This window comes from Bubalus kerabau, chromosome 7 (genome assembly GCF_029407905.1).
Source record: "Bubalus kerabau isolate K-KA32 ecotype Philippines breed swamp buffalo chromosome 7, PCC_UOA_SB_1v2, whole genome shotgun sequence".
NCBI classification, from domain to species: domain Eukaryota; kingdom Metazoa; phylum Chordata; class Mammalia; order Artiodactyla; family Bovidae; genus Bubalus; species Bubalus kerabau.
The window spans coordinates 88,394,567-88,417,613 of NC_073630.1; the positions used below are offsets into that span (position 1 = coordinate 88,394,567).

The 23,047-nt window shown below is 37.1% G+C and overlaps 1 pseudogene; it reads right to left on the reverse strand.

The window, feature by feature from the left end:
* Positions 1-1,819: 1,819 nt before the first annotated feature.
* On the reverse strand, positions 1,820-22,805 carry LOC129657096 (UDP-glucuronosyltransferase 2B4-like; annotated as a pseudogene).
* Between the last annotated feature and the right edge of the window lie 242 nt (positions 22,806-23,047).

Genomic DNA, 23,047 nt, shown 5'->3' on the forward strand with positions numbered 1-23,047 from the left:
TGACCCCATAGACGGCAGCCCACCAGGCTCCCCCGTCCCTGGGATTCTCCAGGCAAGAAAACTGGAGTGGGTTGCCAGTTCCTTCTCCAATGCATGAAAGTGAAAAGTGAAAGTGAAGTTGCTCAGTTGTCATGCTGCTGCTGCTGCTGCTAAGTCGCTTCAGTCGTGTCCGACTCTGTGTGACCCCATAGACAGCAGCCCACCAGGCTCCCCCATCCCTGGGATTCTCCAGGCAAGAACACTGGAGTGGGTTGCCATTTCCTTCTCCAATGCATGAAAGTGAAAAGTGAAAGTGAAGTCGCTCAGTTGTCATAAATGCCCTTAATTATGTTGAATATGCTCCATTGCTCAGTTGTGTCTGACTCTTTTTGCTACCCCATGGACTGTAGCCTGCCTGTTCATGGGATTTTCTCGGCATGAGTACTGAAGTAAGTTGCCATTCCTTCTTCTAGTGGATCTTCCTGACCCAGGGTTCCAACCCGTGTGTCCTGTGTCTCCTGCATTGCAGGCTGATTCTTTATCCCTGAGTCGCTGGGGAAGCCCCTATGTTGAAATATGTTTCCTCTGTACCCACTTTGATGAGAGTTTTTGTCATGAAGAGATACTGAATTTTATCAAATTGGTGATATTTGTGTGATTTTTATCTTGCCTTTTGTTACTGTAGTGTATCACATTGACTTTCATATGTTAAGCCATCTTTGTAATCTTAGAATAAATCCAAATTGATCATGGTGTGTGATTTTTTTATGTATAATTGAGTTCAGTTTACTAATTTTTTTGTTAGCTAATATTTTAAAAGGATTTTTGCATCAATATTCATCAAAGATATTCACCTGTAATTTTCTTTTTTGTTGTAAGTTTAGTTCAGTTCAGTTGCTCAGTCGTGTCCGACTCTTTGCAACCCCATGAATCGCAGCATGCCAGGCCTCCCTGTCCATCACCAACTCCCGGAGTTCACTCAGACTCACGTCCATCGAGTCAATGATGCTATCCAGCTATCTCATCCTCTGTCGTCCCCTTCTCCTCCTGCCCCCAATTCCTCCCAGCATCAGAGTCTTTTCCAGTGAGTCAACTCTTCTCATGAGGTGGCCAAAGTACTGGAGTTTCAGCTTTAGCATCATTCCTTCCAAAGAAATTCCAGGGCTGATCTTCAGAATGGACTGGTTGGATCTCCTTGCAGTCCAAGGGACTCTCAAGAGTCTTCTCCAACACCACAGTTCAAAAGCATCAATTCTTCGGCGCTCAGCCTTCTTCACAGTCCAACTCTCACATCCATATGTGATACAGGAAAAACCATAGCCTTGTCTAGACGGACCTTTGTTGGCAAAGTGATGTCTCTGCTTTTCAATATGCTATCTAGGTTGGACATAACTTTCCTTCCAAGGAGTAAGCGTCTTTTAATTTCATGGCTGCAGTCACCATCTGCAGTGATTTTGGAGCCCCCCAAAATAAGATTATACATAAATCAGCATTTTTAAAAGTAGAATTAATTACTGAAAGATTTATGAAATTAGAATTTTAAATTGACTATAATCCACCTTATATTTTTAGGTACCGTTTTTCTTTGGTTTGATGAACAGAACTGATCATTTCAAGAGGAATATTTAAGTGTTTATCAAGAAATACACAGGATTATTTTCATCCTTAGAATTGAGTGGATTAACTAACACAATATATTCAATCAAGATTAAAATTTTGGGTAAAACAGGAAAACACAGTTCTTGTCAAATACGGAGGAAAATCTTGTCACAACTTGATCCATAGTGGTTGAATTAAATGGAATAACACTATCATGTCTGCTAGCCTGAGATCTCACAGTCTACTCCCTCTTTTTTTTCTTTCCTGTCTTAACAAACTTTTGATAGCAAAGCAAGCAACCTTTTATGAGAAGGAAAATAACAGTTGTCATACAGGCCAGCAGGAACCCAGTCATATCCAGAGAGTGGTACTGGAAGCAGTTGAGGTAGTCAGCTGGCCACAGGTGCTTGGCTCCTTTGTGGCACATGACAAACTCAATCCAGAAGACTGCTCAGTCCAGGAGCTTCATAGGCTGATCACGTAGAATGGTTGATAACCTCATCACATTCTCTGTATACCTAAAGGAAAACCAAAGAGACATTCATTTATACAACAAACCAGAAAAGATAAATGTGTGAAATTTTCATGCAGATGGTATAAATGAATGCCACATAAAGGAAAGAAAATACATTATTTTCTTTAGGGACAATTATAGAGAGCTTATGGGCTAGAATTTGTTAAATGAATAGAATTTCAAGCTAAGAGAGAAAAGATGGGGAAGGAGAAACATTAAAGCCTAAAGAGTAGAATTAGTTAAGTCCCTAAGGCAAAGAAAGAGAAAGAAGAGAAGAAATAAATACATGATTTGAGTGTTCAAAGCTTGAATCATCCAGTAAAGAATTTTTAATAAGTTTTAAAATGCTGTCATAACCCAGAGATATCTGGTATATCTATGATGAGGTTCAGAGATACATCCAGGCAGGGATGAGGAGTAGTAGCCCAGAAATGGATGTTGATCTTTTATTAGTGAAGTAACAGTTAAAAGTGTGGAAGTGAATTGCCTTGGTTTGAATCCTGACTCTGACACTTATTTACTGCCTGTTTTTCATTCTTCCTAGTTCACAGTTTTTTATTGTAAAATGGAATGAATGGAAATAGTACCTTATCTGATTATTTTGAGGAATAATGTATTGATTCTTAGAGGCGTTCTTAGCATAAAGTAAGCTCTCAGCAAATGTTTGCTAGTATTGTTTTCCTTGTTAGTTATTTTAGAATCTGGAGAAGGCTCAACATTTCACTTTCAGGCTTTGCAGTTACATTTATTTCTACAGTTGAAATGATGATGAACTAACAGTCCAGAAAGAAGGAGGAATAAAGAAATATGACTCAGGAGCTCTGAATCACAAAGTGCTACAACATGGCACTATAGCGATAATTATTGAGGTAACTTCTCTCCCTGTTCTGTACAAAACATATGGGGAGCACTGGTTTTTTGAGAAAAGGTCAGTAATCCAGACACATTTTTGTTATACTCTAGGGAAAGACTATAATGAAAAAGTTACTTAGTATGTGCAAAAAGACTTAGTACACCTTGTAGAGGTGTTTCATAAACATTCAGTATATATCTGGTAATAAATTATTTTCATTTTTGGACAGCAGCTTTACAGTACTAAAGATTAAGAAATGTATAAAGATACTAGAGAGATGTACTTTTACATAAAAACCACCAAATGAAGCCTATAGCTCTTAAAAAAGAAGAAACTGTGATTCTTATGGTACTCATTTATTGTATTTGTGCTAAAATAAAAATAATACTACTTTTAAAACAAAATTGTCCACTGTCACTGTGCTATTATTATCAATATATTCTCAAAATGTTTTCTTTCCAAAGTTACCATGAAGCAAAAGGGGGAAAATATATACATCATAGTTATGATATTAATAATAATAATATTGAAATTAATGCATATCCTGAAATAATTTGGAAATCAAATATTCCTGGTTTTAGAAAATTTGGCTTTTCTACAGGAATGTCCCAATGTATATCTTCTAAATCAATTACGTTATGATTTTACATTCTTCTAAATAACATAACAACCAAAAGAACTAATAATATACCTATATTTATAAGTGATTCCTCTCATTCTAATGAGTAGCTCTTCCAAAATTGGTCCACTATCCCTAAACCTGAGATAAACCTTTTCCCTAAAAACCACAGAGAAAAAACTCAATGTGACACTCAAAATGGTTACTGATGACTGTTTTCAAAGTGTTGAACAGTCTTACTCCTCATTGTATTTATATGAAGACTTATTTGTCTTCATATGAGAACTTCTCTAGGAAGAGTATCTAGAAAAACAAAACTATACTTAAAAAGGATTATTAATGACTTGCTTCAAAGCATTGAGCAAATCTGTTCTTAACATTTTCCAAGTCCAATCTGACGGCTGCTCCCTTGGCCTTCATATGAGTGATGTTATCATTTTGATCAGCAAACAAAGGAAGGCCCACCATAGGGATCCCATGGTAGATCACCTTGTAAATGCCATTGGTTGCACCACGAGTTATGAAAGCTTTGGTTTTTGGATGGCCTAGGGTTGAGTGAATTTCAGTAGAATTATTAACTTTAAGTCTTAGAAATAAAATGGGTATTATAAGGCACTGAAAGAAGCAGTGTCTTTTAGATAACAGATGATGATACATGGGAAACTGCATTTAAACTGCTTTCAGAACTCAGAGCAAGAATCCATTAAGTCTGTTGAAGAGGTAAGTGAAGACTTTCTGAAAAGAGTGCTTTGTCACTTTAATTCCACAAGTGAATCCAAGATTGGCAAGTGAAGAAATGGAAAGAACAGTCTGGATAAAAGGAAGCACATGAACAAAAAAACCAGGGAAGGGCATGTCAGAAATATTCTCTCTTAAAGAAATACTGAAGCTATTCAGATAAGAAGGGAGTCAAGGCAACAGGAAGCATAATTGTAGTGGGAATGCAAGCAGAGGGAGGAAAAAACAAATTTTATCATGAAATGTGACATGGAATGCCCACATTTTATGTACTTATTACTGTTTCTATGCAGCCATGACCTTTCACACATAACGGCATAGACAAATGAGATTTTTCAATGACAAGTATAAATATTTGAGAAATCATTAGGTGGTCTTCACTCTGGTGCAAAAACAGTCACAGATTACTAATAACTTGCAATTTACTTTATTTCATATACTAGCTCTCAAATTTAATAGTTACTGGTTTATTTCTTTTTGACTGTTATAGAAGGGAGCTAACTTATATCCACTTAAGGTAACTCATTATTTCATTAGTTTTTATTTTTTTATTTATAGAAAGGAAAGTGCATACAGTCATGCATGCAATGAGAAATATTTTTACAAATTGATGTAATTGTGTCCAATTCTTTCTGACTCCATGGACTGTAGCCTGCCAGGCTCCTCTGTCCATGGGTTTCTCCCAGCAAGAATACTGGAGTGGGTTGCCACTTCCTTCTCCAGAGGATCTTCTTGACCCAGGGATCAAATCCATGTCTTCTGCATTGCAGGCAGATTCTTTACCATCTGAGCTATAGGGAAGTCTCTAATTTATCAATAATCAATTTAACTTATGCTGCGTAGGAAGTATAAGTTCTTTTAGATTGCAAATTGTTAAGCCCTACTTCCAACAAATATGGCAACTGGTAGTATCTTACATGAATCCAGAGTATTAGCACTATTACTAGTTTCAAAATTGTTTGAATTTAGAAAAGAAAACCATGTTACTACTTTTAAATATCAATAAGGCTGTTGAAAAAGTTCCAAAATGATATTGCTAAAATTTATTGAATCAGTCCTGAACATTTTGACAATGAGGCACAAAGCATTGACAGCACTGATTAATGTGGTTTGCTTGCCCAGTACCAAAATAAGATAACCAACTTTGATTCCCAAGCAATTCCTTTAACTGTATTTTAATTTACTAGCATTTGACTAATACTTGTCATGTGAATGTAAAATAACTTTAAGTTCTCAGCAAAAAATTAGTGTAGGTGCTTAGAAGAAAACTATAATATCAGATAGCAAACTAAAAAGTAGTTCACAAATTTCCAAAACGATATTTTACATAGTAGAAGATAACACTCAAGGGTATTTTACATAGTAGAAAATACATTACTACTATATTTTATGGAGGAGGAGGCAACTGAATCTTTTCCATGCCAGTCTTCCTCATACTTCTTACAGCCTCTTTTCCTTCCTCAATTTGGAGGAGAAACCGAGTCCACTAGGAGTCAGACTTTACAATGGGCAGGGTTCATTCTAAGGGCAGGACCCCATCTTCACACTTTGGTCTTTGATCTGACAGGGCCCAGTCAAACAGGGATGTTGATGTTTCTCTTTCTCTAAATCACTGTGGCTGGTTGGATGTCTGGAGGCAGTTTGTGGGGCCCTGACCATCCTTTCTCTACCTAGGTAGCTCCCTGAAAAGCACACTGAATAGCACACTAAAATTTAGAGGAAATAAAAGGGGCCAGGATTACCTCGCAAGTATAAATTGCATGGCACATTTCAGGCTTTTATCAAAATTAACATTATTGTGCTACTATGGTTACTGGATCATCAAAAAAGCAAGAGAGTTCCAGAAAAACATCTATTTCTGCTTTATTGACTATGCCAATGCCTTTGACTGGATTACAATAAATTGAGGAAAATTCTGAAAGAGATGGGAATACCAGACCACCTGACCTGCCTCCTGAGAAACCTGTATGCAGGTCTGGAAGCAACAGTTAGAACTGAACATGGAACAACAGACTGGTTCCAAATAGGAAAAGGAGTAGGTCAAGGCTGTATATTGTCACCCTGCTTATTTAACTTATATGCAGAGTACATCATGAGAAATGCTGGGCTGGAGGAAGACAAATTGGAATCAAGATTGCCGGAAGAAATATCAATAACCTCAGGTATGCAGATGATACCACCCTTATGGCAGAAAGTGAAGAGGAACTAAAGAGACTCTTGATGAAAGTGAAAGAGGAGAGTGAAAAAGTTGGCTTAAAGCTCAACATTCAGAAAACTAAGATCATGGCATCCGGTCTCATCACTTCATGGCAAATACATGGGGAAACAGTGGAAACAGTGGCTGACTTTATTTTTCTGGGCTCCCAAATCACTGCAGATGGTGACTGCAGACATGAAATTAAAAGACACTACTCCTTGGAAGGAAAGTTATGTCCCACCTAGACAGCATATTCAAAAGCATAGACATTACTTTGTCAACAAAGGTCCGTCTAGTCAAGGCTATGGTTTTTCCAGTAGTCGTGTATGGATGTGAGAGTTGGACTATAAAGAAAGCTGAGTGCTGAAGAATTGATGCTTTTGAACTGTGGTGTTGGAGAAGACTCTTAAGAGTCCCTTGGACTGCAAGGAGATCCAACCAGTCCATCCTAAAGGAAATTAGTACTGGGTGTTCATTGGAAGGACTGATGTTGAAGCTGAAACTCCAATAGTTTGGCCACCTGATACAAAGAGCTGACTCATTTGAAAAGACCCTGATGTTGGGAAATATTGACGGCGGGAGGACAAGGGGATGACAGAGGATGAGATGGTTGGATGGCATCACCGACTCAATGGACATGGGTTTGGGTGGACTCTGGGAGTTGGTGATGGACAGGGAGGCCTGGCGTGCTGCAGTTCATGGGATCACAAAGAGTCAGACACGACTGAGCGACTGAACTGACTGACTGATGTTTACTGTTAAAATTTAACTTCTGAGAACATCTGTATGTGTACTGTATCCTTATGAGTCCTTCAAGATAAAGGAGTAAATAACAGGGCATAATTTGGCAATTTCTGTACTTTCCCACACTACTATTATAATACCAGAATTCACAATGCATCTCTTAAATATACTTCTTTCTTATCACAATATTACTTCAAAATTCTCATCAATCAAAGACACTCTGTGCTACTTTAGCACTTGCTGTATATATTTTGGTTTTTATATATATATCTGAGGGGCTTCCATGCTGGCTCAATGGTAAAAAATCCGCTTGCAATGCGGGAAACACAGTTGAGTCCCTGGGTTGGGAAGATCCTGTGGAGAAGAAAATGGCAGTCCAATTTATTATTCTTGCCTGGGAAATCCCACAAACAGAGAAGCCTGGCAGGCTACAGTCCGTGGGGCCACAAAAGAGTTGGATACAACTTAGTGACTAAGCAATAGCAACAACATAAATATTTGAGATAAGCTGAAGCTATTAAATGGTTTACCTTTCTTACAGAAGATGTCTAAAATCTGACCTTTTATAGAGTGTAACCAAGTTATTAAATATTTATTTATTTATTTTAATTAAAGGCTAATTACTTTACAATATTGTATTGGTTTTGCCATACATCAACATGAATCTACCACAGGTGTACACGTGTTCCCAATCCTGAACCCCCCTCCCACCTCCCTCCCCATAAAGAAAAACACCAACTTATTAAATATTAATAGTTGCCCACTATTAAGTTACTGTGCATACCTTTTGTGGAATCTGGGCAAGGGCTGATGTAATAATATTAGCTCTTTCTTCTGACATGTTAGAAGTTTTCTTCTAACAATTGACCCCAAAGAAAACACCACAATACCATTTTCTCCAGAGCTCTGCACAAGCTCTTTCATTTCCTGTGAAAAAAAGCATTTGCTCCACCACAAAAGAGCAACAGCATAGGAAACATTTGTTGAAGGATGACTACAAACAGTTAAAGAGAAAATCTGATATTTTGAGGAATTATTAGAGTTGTGGCTGTTTTTCACAATATTGTGGTAAAATACATATAAAGTTTACCACCTTAACTACTCCTAAGTGTATAGCTTAGTAAAGTATATTCATATTCTGCAACCAATCTCCAGAACTTTCTCATCTGGCAAAAGTGGTAGTCTATGTCCATTAAGAAACTCCATTTTCCTCTTTCCCCAGCCCCTGGCAACCTTCATTCTTCTCTATGTTTCTACTAATTTGACTAGTTTGGATACCTCATATCAGTTGAGTTTTACAGTATTTGTTTTTTTTTGTGATTTACTTATTTCACTCATGTAAGATTCTTCATTGTGACAAATGTCAAAATTTTCTTTTAAAACCTGAGTAATATTTCATTGTTTGTAGATACCACATTTTGTTTATGGATTTATCTGTTGATGGACACTTTGGTTGCTTCAGCCTCTTGGCTCTTGTGAATAGTGCTTTCGTGAATGTGGTGTGCAAATATCTTGGGATCCTAATATCAATTCCTTTGGATACATGCCCAGAAGAGGAATTTCTGGACTATAATTATATTTTCAAATTTTTGAGGAATATCCAAATTATCTTCAGTAATAGCTGTCTTTTAAGACTTCACTCCTTAGGTCCTTGAGAAGTATATGTGAGATTTGAAGACAGTTTTTTCTATTAGGTATATTTGTGGGAATGTTTGTGTGTGTGTGTGTGTGTGTAAGCAAGTGTGTGTGTGTGTGTGTAAGCAAGAAATGAGATACAGCCAGTACACATAGTAATGAGGGGATAATATAGTCTTAACACGATTATACTTAGACTCTTTATCAGTAATGTTATCAATTACTAGCATAGATTCTTAGCAGAAGGGATGACCACAGGATCTTAAGTCACCTTTAATTCTTTATTGTTGTAGTTCTACTACATTATCTGTTTACTCCAGTCAGACTTTCTAGGGAATTATTTTAGCTTAGTCATTACTGTTTCACTTCTCTGACTATGAGCATTAAGAAAGAATTATAATATAAATGACTTTATCAGTTGGTCAGCTCTGTAATTTTTATGCCTTACTTTAAACTCTTCCAGAATTTCTAAATACTCTATCTAAATCACTAATCACTGACATTGAAGAGTCTGGTATTATGGTTTGGAAGTTCTGTAAAGCAATCCTTTGAGTCCTATTTATATATGACCCAGAGATATGCCCATGTCGTTACATATTTCAGTGACCATATTGCTGAGTTTGTTTACATATTACACCCTTTGCCCTGAGCTCATATTGTATGATCAATGTCACAGTCGGCTGTGCTATATGCAACTGCTGTGAGGGACTCTTGCCATCATCTCAGTGGGTACCCCAGAGAGCACCTGCTCCCCAGTGGGACAACATTATCCTGATACAAAATAAATAGGAACATCACATTAAAAAGCTATAAGACAATATCCAGGATGAATATACATGCAAAAATTCTCATCCAAATATCAGTAAACCAAATTCAAGAATACATTAAGAGGACCATATAGCCTGACCAAGTGAGATTTATCCCTGAGAGGAAAGGATGGTTCAACATACCAAAATCAAATGTAATTCTTTATACCAATAGAATACAAGACAAAATAACTTGATCATCTCAGTAAATCTGACAAAACAAAAAAATCCTTTTATGATTAAAAACCCTCAACATAGTGGATATAGAAAGAACATACCTCAGTAACAGCTGTATATGACAAATCCGAAGGTAACATTATACACAATGGTGAAAAGTTAAAGGATTTTATCTAAGATCAGAAACAAGACCAGGAGGCCCACTCCCACACTTAGTCAGCTTAACCTAGAAGTTCTTGCTAGAACAACTAGGTAAGACAAAGGAATCAAAGGATCCAAATCAAAAAGGATGAATAAAAATTATCACTTTTTGCAGATGACAAATTTTTTTTGTATAGAAAATCTCAGACAGTCAACCATAAAACTGAACTAATCAACAAATTAAGTAAAGTTGCAAGATATAAGGAGAAGGCAATGGCACCCAACTCCAGTACTCTTGCCAGAAAAATCCCATGGACGGAGGAGCCTGGTAGGCTGCAGTCCATGGTGTCGCTAAGAGTCGGACATGACTGAGTGACTTCCCTTTCACTTTTCACTTTCATGCACTGGAGAAGGAAATGGCAACCCACTCCAGTATTCTTGCCTGGAGAATCCCATGGATGGAGGAGCCTGATGGGCTGCTGTCTATGGGGTCGCACAGAGTTGGACATGACTGAAGCCACTTAGTAGCAGCAGCAGCAGCAGCAAGATATAAAATCAACATACAGAAATCAGTTGTATTTCTGTATACTAACAATGAAACATCTGAAAAAAAAGTATCTCATTCACAATAGCATCAAGAATAAGAAAATAGCTATAAATAAATTTAACCAGTGAAGTGAAAGATCCGTATAATGATAACTACAAGACTTTGTTGAAAGAAATAGAATAAAACACAAAGAAATAGTTAAGTGTCCACACTATCCAAAGCCAAAGATAACACACCTCTCAATTTCAAATTGTACTACAAAGTTACAGTATTTAAAACAATATGGAATTGGCCTAAAAATAGACACATAGGACAAGGGAACAGAATACAGGATCCAGAATTAAATCCTTGCATGTACAGTCAACTAATATTCAACAATGAAGGCAAGAGCACCCAATCTTGAAAGATTAGTCTCTTCTTTCTCTTCTGAGGAAACTAGATTAACACATGCAAAAAAAAAAAAAAAAAAAAGAATGAAATAAGACCCCTAACTTACACCACTCACAAAAATTATTCGAAAATGGAACAATGGTTTAAATATAAGACCAAAAATCATAACACTCCTAAAAGAAACTCTTTTTTTTTTTTTTTTGGATATGACATCAAAATCACAACAAAAGAAAAAGAAGTCAACTAAGTGGTACTAAATCAAACATAAAAGTTTCTGCACAGCAAAAGAAACAATCAGTAAGATAAAAATGCAACCTACAGTATAGGAGAAAAATATTGCAAACCACACATGAAAAGAGGCATTAACATCTTATTTATATATATAATATATAATATAAATAATTATATATATATATATAACTCATACATCTCAATAATCAAAAAATTCATTGCAGTTAGCAGATAGACAGGATAGACATTTTTCCAGAGGTACCCAAATGGCCAGCAGGTATATGAAGAGATGTTTAACATCACTGATATTCAGGGTAATGGAAATCAAAACCTCAATGAGATACCATCTCACAACTGTTAGAAAGTCTACCATCAAGAATATAAGTGATACATGTTGATGAGATGTGGAGAAAAGGAAATGTAAATTTGTTGAGTGTCTATGGAAAATAAAATGAAGTTTTCTACAAAATTAGAAATAGATCTATTATGTGATCCAGAAATTTCACCTCTGGGTATATACCTAAAGAAAGCAAAAGCAGTGTAGTGAAGAGATATATGCTTCTATGTTTGTTGTAGCATTATTCATGGACCAAGGGGAAAATTCCAGTCCCTTATAATGAAAAAACAAAATGGCTGTCTGAGCAGGCCTTAGAAATAGCTGTGAAAGGAAGAGAGGCAAAAAGTAAAGGAGAAAAGAAAAGATATACCCATTTGAATGCAGAGTTCCAAAGAATAGCAAGGAAAGATAAGCCTTCCTTAGTGATCAATGCAAAGAAATAGAGGAAAACGATAGAATGGTAAAGACTAGAGATCTCTTCAAGAAAATTAGAGATACCAAGGGAATGTTTCATGCAAAGACAGGCTCAGTAAAGGACAGAAATGGTAGGGTCATAACAGAAGCAGAAGATATTAAGAAGAGGTGGCAAGAATACACAAAAGAACTGTGCAAAAAAGATCTTCACAACACAGATAATCACAATGGTGTGATCACTCACCTAGAACCAGACTTATTGGAGTGCAAAGTCAAGTGGCTTTTAGGAAGCATCACTATGAACAAAGCTAGTGGAGGTGATGGAATCCCAGTGGAGCTATTTCAAATCCTAAAAGATGATGCTGTGAAAATGCTGCATTCAATATGCCAGCAAATTTGGAAAACTCAGCAGTGGCCACAGGACTGGAAAAGATCAGTTTTCATTCCAATCCCTAAGAAAGGCAATAACAAAGAATGCTCAAACTACCACACAATTTCACTCATCTCACATGCTAATTAAATAATGCTCAAAATTCTCCAAGCCAGGCTTCAACCATAGGTGAACCGTGAACTTGCAGATGTTCCAGCTGGTTTCAGAAAAGGCAGAGAACCAGAGATCAAATTGCCAACATCCTCTGGATCGTTGAAAAGGCAAGAGAGTTCTAGAAAAACATCTGTTTCTGCTTTATTGACTATGCCAAAGCCTTTGACTGTGTGAATCACAATAAACTGGAAAATTCTTCAAGAGATGGGAATACCAGACCACCTGACCTGCCTCTTGAGAAACCTGTATGCAGGTCAGGAAGCAACAGTTAGAACTGGACATGGAACAACAGACTGGTTCCAAATAGGAAAAGGAGTACGTCAAGGCTGTATATTGTTACCCTGCTTATTTAACTTACATGCAGAGTACATCCTGAGAAACCCTGGGCTGGATGAAGCACAAGCTGGAATCAAGATTGCAGGTAGAAACATCAATAACATCAGATATGCAGATGACACCACCCTTATGGCAGAAAGTGAAGAGGAACTAAAGAGCCTCTTGATGAAAGTGAAAGAGGAGAGTGAAAAAGTTGGCTTAAAGCTCAACATTCAGAAAACTAAGATCATGGCATCCAGTCCCATCACTTCATGGCAAATAGATGGAGAAACAGTGGAAACAGTGACAGATTTTATTCTTTTGGGCTCCAAAATCACTGCAGATGGTGACTGCAACCATGAAATTAAAAGATGCTTACTCCTTGGAAGAAAAGTTATGACCAACTTAGACAGCATATTAAAGAGCAGAGACATTACTTTGCCAACAAAGGTCCATCTAGTCAAGGCTATGGTTTTTCCAGTAGTCATGTATGGATGTGAGAGTTGGACTATAAATAAAGCTGAGTGCCAAAGAATTGATGCTTTTGAACTATGGTGTTGGAGAAGACTCTTGAGAGTCCCTTGGATTGCAAGGAGATCCAACCAGTCCATCCTAAAGGAAATCAGTCTTGAATGTTCATTGGAAGACTGATGTTGAGGCTGAAACTCCAATACTTTGGCCACCTGATATGAAAAACTGACTCACTGGAAAAGACCCTGAGGCTGGGAGAGATTGAAGGTGGGAGGACAAGGGGATGACAGAGGATGAGATGGTTGGATGGCGTCACCGACTCAATGGACATGAGTTTGAGTAAACTCTGGGAGTTGGTGATGGACAGGGAGGCCTGGAGTGGTGCAATCAATGGGGTTTCAAAGAATCGGACACGACTGAGTGACTGAACTCTAATGAACTGAAGGGAAAAAACCTAAGTGCCCATCACTTGATGAATGCATAGAGAAGATCTGAAATACACACACACACACACACACACACACACACACACAGGCACAGACGTAGAATAATATGCATCCATGGGAAAGAAATTTTGTCATATTTGATAACATGGATGGACTTTGACAAAATTATGCTAGAATTTGTACATTCATTCAAATCTTTTATCTACTTCTATAATTAAATATACATTATGACATATATTTTGAAAATTGTAATCTAACTTATATTCTTTTTTATCCTACAGGAAAATTATGATCTTATTATGTTATTTTCCACTTGTTTCCAAATGAGTCTCATATGTAGATGATTTAGGGTAATTAAGTATTCTTTGATAGTTCAATTATAATGGTATGATGTGCACATTGATACATTGTTTAATCATTGCTTAATATTGGATATTTAGATTGCTTCCTGTGTTGACTCTTATGAATTACTGCCCAAAATATTGTTTTTGCACATCTTGATAATTTTTTTCTATATCATTTCATAGGAGTATATTGTGAAGCCAAAGGCTATAAGCATTTTTAAGATTCTGGACACATTTTGCCAAACATCTTGTTTCTTCAAAAAGTACAGAAATTTTCTGAAAACCTAATAATTAATGGAAAAGGTGATAGTTTGAAAGAACAGTTTCTCTGTATAATAAAGTCTTCACAATCATTGACTTGGATTCTAATCTCGTTTCTCCAACTTAATAACAACACATATTATTAGTAATTATTGTGATTTACTGCTATTTATCTTTCTCTTTTACCTTCTTCCTCTCCTGCTAATCTCTTCTCCTATTAGCATTGTCACTTTCCTGAAATGAGAGTGGGGAAATCTTTTAAAAAATGGAGTTAGGTAGCACATAACTTTCACTAATCTTATCTCAGCTTTTGGACATGCTGAAAGTTATCAGAGATAACCCAAGCTTTTGTAATCAAAAATGATATTGTGTTTTACCTTTGAAAAAGATGTTTCATTTTTCCACCAATAAGAGACAAGAAGCATTTCTTAAGCCATTACAAAATAGTTCACATATTAGATTCTTGCTTTCCTTCACATGGACTGTCATGTCATCCTAAACTGAAGAGAGTTTTTTATAATTTGAAAATATGGGCAATTTTCAGATTAATGTATGAATAATTATTTGGTCCTTATTACATGTTCAGAATTTATGGTTCTTATGTATGCAGTGTAAATTCTATCAGGCAGCTATGATGTTGAGACCTACATTCTTTTAAGGGAGATTTTCTGATGTTTTCTTTAGGCTTAGTATAGGCAGAAAACACCTGGTTATTAGAATAAATGAGAATAAATTCTCCCTTTTATGCTGTAAGATGTAAAACCCTGGAGTTTTTAATGAGGAATGGTTTAAATGCTGGTGTGAAGGTGAGGAAATGTTGGATTTTGTTGCAAAAATTGTTAGGTCATACATTTCATACATTTATATTGTTGAATAATTTTTTTAAAAGCTAAAGCACTGGTGAAAATCCTCAACCCTTACAAAAAAAACTATTGCATTTTATCTTGCTCATCTGTTTGGAAAAACCTTAAAAAATTCTTAACATTATAATTTTAAATTGAATATACTCATTAGACTCTTGAGAGTCCCTTGGACTGCAAGGAGATCCAACCAGTCCATCCTAAAGGAGATCAGTCCTGAGTGTCCATTGGAAGGACTGATGTTGAAGCTGAGACTCCAATACTTTGGCCACCTGATATGAAGAACTCACTCATTGGAAAAGACCCTGATGCTGGGAAAGATTGAAGACAGGAGGAGAAGGGGACAACAGAGGATGAGATTGTTGGATGGCATCACCGACTCAATGGAGATGAGTTTGAGTAAACTCTGGGAGTTGGTGATGGACAGGGAGGCCTGGGGTGCTGTGGTCCATGGGGTCACAAAGAGTCAGACACAACTGAGTGACTGAACTGAACTGATTATATTTCATTTAACTTAATTTTATTAAATGTATTAAATTTTTTGATTACCTTTATATTTTAACATAAAACATTAAAAAATTTACTTTTAAACAACTCCCTAGAATATCTACTCTCTAGGACTTTACTGGATTATATAATCTTGATGTATTGGAAAACTGATTTCTAAATATCAATTCACAAATAAAATCCAAGTGGCTGGTGCACATTGGGCTATTGATAGTATGTTATAGTAACAAAATTACAATAATGTTGTCATTATTGTAATTTTGTTACTATAATGTACTATCAATAACAATAGTTAATATTTCTTCTGGATCACTGAATATGTGTCAGAAACATTTTAGGTACTGCATACCTACTAAAATTTTTTTTTCCTAAAATAACAATATGAGGTTGGTACTGTTGTTATGTTAGTGTGCTTATATCTCTATGAACATTGTAGTCTAGTTTTCCATCCTTGTTGTCTGTATCTTGCCTGCTAAACGATGGCCATTTCCACTCTAGCCCCTTTACAACCCAACACAGTGACTAAATCTTGTGTTTCTTTTAAATGTGATTATCTCTCTCCCTTTCTTAACCTTTTTAATTTTCTCTGTAGTGCTCCTACTAGATGTTTCAAACTCCTTATACTTATCTGTCTCCAGCTTACCTCTCTAGCATCATCTGCTTCTTTACTCAGCCTCTTCCTGTTTAGACCAAACTTAGACTTCTTGGGAACTGTCATTACTACTCCACCTGTTTTTCTTTCCTGTCTTCCCCTGCACATGCCCTATCCCTTCTGTTTTTTCCTAAATATCCTTCAGATCTCACCTTAATAACAGTGCCTCAGAGATAATTTCTGTGATTCACTCTGGATATTTCTTTAGTGTTGTGGTCTTTTCTTATTATAATAATTTTCACACAATTTTTGTGTGCTGCTATTCTATCTTTTACTTCCCTGGTTGCTCAGAGAGTAAAGCGTCTGCCTTCAATGTGGAAGACCTGGGTTCGATCCCTGGGTCAAGAAGATCCCCTGGAGAAGAAAATGGCAACCCACTCCAGTATTCTTGCCTGGAGAATCCCATGGACAGAGGAGCCTGGTAGGCTACAGTCCACAGGGTTGCAAAGAGTCAGACATGACTGAATGACTTTACTTTCCCATTCTATCTTTCCACGTAGAGTATCAGGTGGCAGAAACTGTGCCTACACATCTCTGCATTGCAGAACTTATTTCTGGAACATGCTAGTCACCATTATAATTATTTTTGAATGAATGTCTGATGCTTTTTTATGTGTTCAATAATGAATTCATGATTTGATCAGCATATTCTCAAAGTCTCATGGGTTTATCATTTCCCCAGGATACCCTCCTTCCCAGTTTATTCCTTTTTTTTTTTTAATTTATTTTATTTTTTAACTTAACAATATTGTATTGGTTTTGCCATATATCAGTATGAATCCGCCACAGGTATACATGTGTTCCCCATCCTGAACCGTCCTCCCTCCTCCCTCCCCGTACCATCCCTCTGGGTCGTCCCAATGCACCAGCCCCAAGCATCCAGTATCGTGCATCGAACCTGGACTGGCGACTTGTTTCATATATGATATTATACATGTTTCAATGCCTTTCTCCCAAATCATCCTACCCTCGCCCTCTCCTACAGAGTCCAAAAGACTGTTCTATACATCAGTGTCTCTTTTGCTGTCTCGTACACAGGGTTATTGTTACCATCTTTCTAAAGTCCATATATATGTGTTAGTATACTGTATTGGTGTTTTTCTTTCTGGCTTATTTCACTCTGTATAATAGGCTCCAGTTTCATCCACCTCATTAGAACTGATTCAAATGTATTCTTTTTAATGGCTGAGTAATATTCCATTGTACATATGTACCACAGCTTTCTTATCCATTCATCTGCTGATGGACATCTAGGTTGCTTCCATGTCCTGGCTATTATAAACAGTGCTGCAATGAACTTTGGGGTACACGTGTCTCTTTCAATTCTGGTTTCCTCAGTGTGTATGCCCAGCAGTGGGATTGCTGGATCATAAGGCAGTTCTAGTTCCAGTTTTTTAAGGAATCTCCACACTCTTCTCCATAGTGGCTGTACTAGTTTGCATTCCCACCAACAGTGTAAGAGGGTTCCCTTTTCTCCACACCCTCTCCAGCATTTATTGCTTGTAGACTTTTGGATCGCAGCCATTCTGACTGGCGTGAAATGGTACCTCATAGTGGTTTTGATTTGCATTTCTCTGATAATGAGTGGTGTTGAGCATCTTTTCATGTGTTTGTTAGCCATCTGTATGTCTTCTTTGGAGAAATGTCTATTTAGTTCTTTGGCCCATTTTTTGATTGGGTCGTTTATTTTTCTGGAACTGAGCTGTAGGAGTTGCTTGAATATTTTTGAGATTAGTTGCTTGTCAGTTGCTTCATTTGCTATTATTTTCTCCCATTCTGAAGGCTGTCTTTTCACCTTGCTTATAGTTTCCTTTGTTGCACAGAAGCTTTTAAGTTTAATTAGGTCCCATTTGTTTATTTTTGCTTTTATTTCCAGTATTCTGGGAGGTGGGTCATAGAGGATCCTGCTGTGATGTGTGTCGGACAGTGTTTTGCCTATGTTCTTCTCCAGGAGTTTTCTAGTTTCTGGTCTTACGTTTAGATCTTTAATCCATTTTGAGTTTATTTTTGTGTATGGTATTAGAAAGTGGTCTAGTTTCATTCTTTTACAAGTGGTTGACCAGTTTTCCCAGCACCACTTGTTAAAGAGATTGTCTTTAATCCATTGTATATTCTTGCCTCCTTTGTCAAAGAGAAGGTGTCCATAGGTGCGTGGATTTATCTCTGGGCTTTCTATTTTGTTCCATTGATCTATATTTCTGTCTTTGTGCCAGTACCATACTGTCTTGATGACTGTGGCTTTGTAGTAGAGCCTGAAGTCAGGCAGGTCAATTCCTCCAGTTCTGTTCTTCTTTCTCAAGATTGCTTTGGCAATTCGAGGTTTTTTGTATTTCTATACAAATTGTAAAATTATTTGTTCTAGCTCTGTGAAGAATACCATTGGTAGCTTGATAGGGATTGCATTGAATCTATAAATTGCTTTGGGTAGTATACTCATTTTCACTATATTGATTCTTCTGATCCATGAACATGGTATATTTCTCCATCTATTAGCGTCCTCTTTGATTTCTTTCACCAGTGTTTTATAGTTTTCTATATATAGGTCTTTAGTTTCTTTAGGTAGATATATTCCTAAGTATTTTATTCTTTTCATTGCAATGGTGAATGGAATTGTTTCCTTAATTTCTCTTTCTATTTTCTCATTATTAGTGTATAGGAATGCAAGGGATTTCTGTGTGTTGATTTTATATCCTGCAACTTTACTATATTCACTGATTAGTTCTAGTAATTTTCTGGTGGAGTCTTTAGGGTTTTCTATGTAGAGGATCATGTCATCTGCAAACAGTGAGAGTTTTACTTCTTCTTTTCCAATTTGGATTCCTTTTATTTCTTTTTCTGCTCTGATTGCTGTGGCCAAAACTTCCAAAACTATGTTGAATAGTAATGGTGAGAGTGGGCACCCTTGTCTTGTTCTTGACTTTTCAGTTTATTCTTTAATGATAATAAAATTCACATACTGTGTTTGCATAGAAATAAATGAGTTTTTAGTTGGCAGATCACTTTTGTAAACTTTCTACATCTCATTGAAATCAAATATTCTAAATAAAACAAGCAGACTTATTGAAAATGCAAAATAAACAAAACAAAGCAAATAGGAATATGCCACCTTAGGCAGGGGTTTGGCAGGTTTGCAGTGGAAGCCTCCAACAAATACAAAATTTGGTAGCAGAAGGCAAGGGAATTCAAAATCACAATAGGTTCAAATGAGCCACATCTCAGCTTTCCCAATTGTCTCTGATAATGTAGTGGGTCTTCTTGAAAGGAAAAACAAAAACAAAAGCAAGAAGGAAGATGAGACAAAATGAGAATGCTACCATGTGAATATTTTAAGTAATTTTTAGAAAGGAGCTTAGAATGATACAGCCAAAGATGTTTGAAAGCGTCTGTTCTTTGATAAAGCAATTAGATATGTGTATAATGTAATATGCATAAGTGTTCAGTCTCTCAGTCATGTCCAGCTCTTTGAGACCCCATGGACTGTAGCCTGCCAGGCTCCTCTGTCCATGGGATTCTGCAGGCAAGAATAATGGAGTGGGTTGCTGTGTCCTCCTCCAGGGAATCTTCCTAACCCAGGGATCAAACCTGGGTCTCTTGCATCTCCTGCATTGGCAGGCAGATTCTTTACCACCAAGCCACTTGGGAAGCCCTATAATATAATAACATAACAATATAATAATATATTATAATATAATATGGGCTTCCCTTTTTATTCAGCTGGTAAAGAATCCATCTGCAATGCGGGAGACCTAGGTTCTATCCCTGGGTTGGGAAGATGCCCTGGAGAAGGGAAAAGCTACCTACTCCAGTCTTCTAGCCTGGAGAATTCCATGGACTGTATAGTCCATGGGGTCGCAAAGAGCTGGACACGAATAATACAGTATAGAAACTGAGGTAACCAAATAGAAAGAATTTCTAAATCCTACCTAGATACTTGTGCTCCATATATGTGTGTCATTTCTAAATTTAAATGACTTCATCTATCAAGAAATTTTATGGGGTTTCCAGTGATTTTTTTTTTAAGTTAAAAAAAAATTTTGTAAGTTGGATATATAATTGCTTGGAGAATTTCCAAGTTATTCAGTTTGTGGCTTGTTACTTCCTGAAATGTTCTGTGTTAGTGACAGTCCATAGGCTTCTACTTTCAGTTCAGTTCAGTTCAGTTGCTCAGTTGTGTCCAACTCTTTGCGACCCCATGGACTGCGGCACGCCAGGTCTCCCTGTCCATCACCAACTCCTAGAGCTTACTAAAATTCATGTCCATTGAGTCAGTAATGCCATCCAACCATCTCATCCTCTGTCATCCCCTTCTCTTCCCACCTTCAATCTCTCCCAGCATCAGGGTCTTTTCAAATGAGCCAGCTGTTCACAGCAGGTGGCCAAATTATTGGAGTTTCAGCTTCAACATCAGTCCTTCCAATGAATATTCAGGACTGATTTCCTTTAGAACTGACTGGTTATATCTCCTTGTTATCCAAGGGACGCTCAAGAGTCTTCTCCAAGACCACAATTCAAATCATTAATTCTTCAGTGCTCATCTTTCTTTATAGTCCAACTCTCACATCCATACATGACTACTGGAAAAACCATAGCTTTGACTAGATGAACCTTTGTTGGCCAAGTTGTCTCTGCTTTTCAATATGCTGTCTACCTTGGTCAAAGCTTTTCTTTTAAGGATCAAGTGTCTTTTAATTTCACGAATGCAGTCACCATGTACAGTGATTTTGGAGCCCAAGAAAATAAAGTCTGTCATTGTTGCCACTGTTTCCCCATCTATTTGCCATGAAGTGATGAGACCAGATACCATGATCTTAGTTTTCTGAATGTTGAGCTTTAAGCCAACTTTTTCACTTTTCTCTTTCACTTTCATCAAGTGGATCTTTAGTTCTTCTTCACTTTCTGCCATAAGGGTGATGTTATCTAAATATCTGAGGTTATTGATATTTCTCCCAGCAATCTTGATTCCAGCTTGTGCTTTATCTAGCCTGGCATTTCTCATGATGTACTCTGTATATAAGTTAAATAGTTCAGTTCAATTCAGTCACTCAGTCGTGTCCAACTCTTTGTGACCCCATGAACTGCAGCACGCCTGGCCTCCCTGTCCATCACCAACTCCCTGAGTTTACCCAAACTCACGTCCATTTAGTCGGTGATACCATCTAACCATTTCATCCTCTGTCGTCCCCTTCTCCTCCTGCCTTCAATCTTTCCCGACACCAGGGTCTTTTCAAATAAGTCAGCTCTTTGCATCAGGTGGCCAAAATATTGGAGTTTCAGCTTCAACATCAGTCCTTCTAAATAAGCAGGGTTAGAATATACAACTTTGATGTACTCCTTTCCCTATTTGGAACCAGTCTGTTGTTCCATATCCACTTCTAACTATTGCTTCTTGACCTGCATACAAGTTTCTCAGGAGGCAGGTAAGGTGGTCTGGTATTCCCATCTCTTTAAGAGTTTTCCAGTTTGTGGTCATCCACACAGTCAAAGGCTTTGGTATAGTCGATAAAGCAGAAGTAGATATTTTTTTCTGGAACTCTCTTGCTTTTTTGATGACCCAACAGATGTTGGCAATTTGATCTCTGGTTCTACTTTGCCATATAATTTAAGTGTTTCTGTATTATTTATGAGATCAGTGGATCATTTTATATTTTCATTCCATCTTTACACTTACAGGAGAAAAATTATTGGAACTCTATACAAACACAATTTCTGAGGCACCAGAAAAGTTAGGGCTCATCCTAAAAACTAAAAGATAACTTACCTAAGCACTTCGCTGTAAAATAGATTCCATTTGTTTACATTAAATGCCTGGAAACAGAAGTCAAAATAAAATACATATATCATATTTTTTTAGCCTTTCCATGAATGTCATATGGTCATTTAGTTCTGACATAATAACAGGTATCTAGGATGGTGGGAATGGAATTTTTCCACTATATTTTTCAATTGAATAACCAGGGGTGAAATGAAGACTGTACGTTAAAAGTATTTTAAGTATCTCAGCCAGAAACTCACCACAAGTCCAATGACATCTGCAAGAACAACCTTGAATCTTGATTCCTGTAGCTTTATCATAAGTTTTTTGTTTGAAACAACATCTCAAAACTTCATAGTAGTATCAAAATATTCCAAAATTGCATTTTTCAGCATTGAGGAATGTGTTCAAAATGAGTGTTTTGACACATCCATCCACACATCTTGACAAAGTGCTTGATAAAATTTTTGTAATCATCGTTAGCTAAAGATGCATGGAAAGCCTCAAACTTAATAGCAGATGGTTTGTTGGGATCAATAAGAATGCAATGAAGATGTCAAAACAGTCAGATCATGACCCCGTGTGACAAGTTGATCCAGAATCATCTTCATTAATCCAATGACTATATTTCACTGGCCATGCCAGCACCTTTCCACAACTTCCAGAGCTAAAGTAGCAAGTCAGCCTTAGCAGTAACAGAAATGACAGACATTTCATAGAAATCTTATTCATATGCAAAAATTGCTGACTTATTTTGCCATTGCTCATGCTTATATCTCCTCATGCTTATGAGGAGGTACCCCATGTCCAAGATCAGAGAAACCCCAGTAAGTGGATAGGTGCTGGAGTGGCAGCTGCACAGCACTGAAGTGGCTGTGAGGAGGTACCCCATGACCAAGGGCAAAGGCGAAGTCCCAGAAAGATGGTAGGAGGGGTGAATTTGCATTTTAGAATCAAACCCCATTCCCTCTAGA